We start from the raw sequence: 3339 nt of genomic DNA on the forward strand, positions 1-3339 counted from the left end.
GCTACACACAAGTGGATTGCTTCCCTGCCCAAGAACAGCATTGTGAATCTGCAGAGAGGCAGTGAAGGACAAGCAGTGCTGGGAGAGGGGAAAGAGGTGAATGGGAGAAATGATCACAAAGTTTGGAGAGTGTGAAATATACAATAGGGAACAGAATGTGTGATGGTCGTTCCCTCCCAGCTAGCCAGCGCAGTGTGATCTGACCCACAGTAGGATGTCTGGTTCCTCCACTGACCTCCACACCCACTCAGGCAGGGAAGCTCCTGAAGTTGGTGCAAAGTTGAGGCATGGGACGACAGGCTCTGTGGAGAAGAGACAATAGCGGGAAACATTTTTAAAACCCTGGTACACTGTGCTAGGACTGCACTGGGTGGGAGAGGGACTGGTCTGAGTGGACACTTCCCGGGACCGCAAAAGGGAGTTTGGAGACAGGCACCTCACCTCTGGCAGTCAGCAGGACCAGAACAAAGGAGCTTAACACTGAAAGGGAGGCTCTGCCCCTGGAAACCACCAAAGATTTGGCTGGCTCAGGGCAGGACAGAGAGAACAGGACCCTCTACTGGACAGACGTGATACAGAAGGAGAGGGACACGCTGGGGGCAGCTGGCGACTTGTTGATTCAGCCTGCCAAACCAGCATCTACCAACCCCTGAGTGGTGGCCCTAGTGCTGGCTCTCCGTGGGTGGAAAGCCACCATTTGGGGGGGTCCACAGCCTGGACACGCTGTCGTGCCCTGCAGTGCTGGGCAGCATCCCTCCCCCAGCCTGGTGACTTTCCTGCTGGCATTGTGGGCTCTGCCTTTGGAGGCAGGGAGAAGCGAGAAAAGCTGCTTTCTCTGTGTGATCGGTGTTTATCTGTGGGACTTTGATACTAAAAAGTAGTCCACAAACTGTTGATTCAGCTACTTGGGCTGGCACCGGTGGACAAAGCTTGAGCATGTTCCCCCAACACTGGTGCTCTGGGGGTGGGAGGCCACCAGCTGTGGGATCCCTAGACACTGGGACACAAGGCGGTCTTGGGCAATACCCCTCCCCCAGCCTGGGAACTTTCGTGCTGGGACAGAGGGCTCCACCCTTGGAGGAAGGGAGAAGTGAGAAAAGCAGCTTTCTCTGTGCAATTGGTGTGAATCTGCGGGGCCTTGATAATAAGCAACAGGGGGCAGCCTGTTGATTCAGTCCAGCAGACCATATTTGATCATCTGATAAGAACATAACTCTAGGGATCACTCTACACATCCAGATGGCTGCCAGCTTTGGGGTTTGTGGACTGGGAATGAAAATCCTGGCCATAGTCTTCAGCAATTGCACCAAGTGACAACCCCCATCAGGAGAAGCCTACCAGGTGTGGCAAAAGAGCCCTGAATAACATATTAGCAGCAGATCAAGCAACCATAAAAGAATACACACGCAGGCTTGTAGGCATCAGTTGCCCTTACCACACCTAAAGGGGAAACAGGGTTCAAGTAACCCTCGGTAGTGAAAAGACATTTCTCAAAGATCAGGGCATTCATATACCCCATACAGGGTACCAGAGTCCAACACAGAGGCATCAGATTACCTTGATAACTGGCTTCTCCATGCAAACTACAATCAACAACAGAGAGGGTAACCTCATAGCTCAACCCAGAGCCTTCTATCTCAAACTAATAGAGGGCAGTGAAGTCATACACACAAGTGTGATTCACTACATGGGAGCTTAAGCTGGGAGACCAAACTCACTAATGTCCATTGGCAAGAGGTACAGCCAACAGGGCAAAGGTAACAAAAATTCATAAAACACCACTAAGGTAATACAGGACCAGTGAGCCTCTTCCCAGTGCTGTCAAGGAACGTCCCTTTGGGGACTTGGAGATAGGGCCATAAACAAGTCCCAACACCCGCAGTTCTCAAAAAAGTAGACTGATGAGAAAGAATCAGTGAAAGAAAGAAGGAAACATGAAAGATCATAGAGAAAAATCACCCCCAAAAGAAATCATTCGATCTTCAATAATGGATACCAACTTATGTGATATGATTAAATTGATGGAGGAAAATTTCTGAATATGGATTGTAAGAAAATTCAATGGAATTGAAGAGAAAATAGAAACCCAACACAAAGAAGCCACAAGAACAATACAGGAAATGATGAAAAATTCTCTAAAGATATTGAAATATTATTAAAAAACAAAGCAGAAATTCTCGAAATGAAAGAAGCATTAAGGAACTACAAAACACAGTGGAAAGTCTTAAGAATAGAATGGATCATACAGAGGAAAGAATCCCAGAGCTTGAAGATAAAGCCTATGTGCTAAACAGATTGGATGAAAAAAAGAACACAGAAGCAAGAGACAATAAAAAAATATACAAGAAATGTGGCACTGTGTAAAGAAACTGAATATAAGAATCATAGGTGTCCCAGAGAGAAAAGAAGAAAATACACAAGCGCTGGAAAATTTATTTCTTGGAATACTGGAAGAAAATATGCCTAGCTTGGTCAGAAATCTAGATATCCAGATACAAGAAGCTCACAGAACTACTGGGAGACTCAACGTGAAAAGGCAATCAAGACATCATGTAGTTATTAGGCTGGCCAAAGTAAACACAAAAGAAGCAATCCTTCAGCAGTAAGATGAAAACAGCAGATATCCTAAAAAGAAAAACCTATCAGACAAACTACAGACTTCTCAACTGAAACTTTATAAGCCAGAAGGGACTGGGCACCTATCCTGAATCTTCTAAAACAGAAAAATGGCCAACCTAGAATTCTGTACCCAGCAAAACTAAGCTTCATCTATGAGGGAGAAATAAAGATTCTCCCAGATAAGCAATCACTGATGGAATTTGTGAAGACCAGGTCTGCCCTACAGGAAGTACTCAGACCTAAACTATACACTGAAGAGCACAATAGACACCCACCAAATTAAAATCACTCAAGACTAGAACCTGGATTCCACAATGGCTCAAGAGGTAAAACAAAACAATAAGATTTTATCCAAAAATATGAACAAAAATCTACCTAAAATATCAATTCTTTGAACAAATGTGATCAACTTGAATTGTCCTCTGAAGAGACATAGACTGGCAGAGTGGATAACATTTCATAAGACAAGTATCTGCTGTCTACAGGAAACACATCTAACCCACAAAGATGCCTTCAGACTCAAGGTCAATGTTTGGAAAACAAACTTCCAAGCAAATGGAAACCCCAAGAAAGCAGGAATAGCTACACATATTTCAGATAACATAAGCACAAAAAAAGCAAAAGTAAGGAAGGACAAAGATGGTCACTATATAATGGTGAAAGGAAAAATCCAACAAGAAGATTTAACAATTCTTAATATTTATGCACCCAACACAGGAG

Source organism: Propithecus coquereli, unplaced genomic scaffold, assembly GCF_000956105.1.
Source record: "Propithecus coquereli isolate 6110/MARCELLA unplaced genomic scaffold, Pcoq_1.0 Scaffold612, whole genome shotgun sequence".
NCBI lineage: Eukaryota > Metazoa > Chordata > Mammalia > Primates > Indriidae > Propithecus > Propithecus coquereli.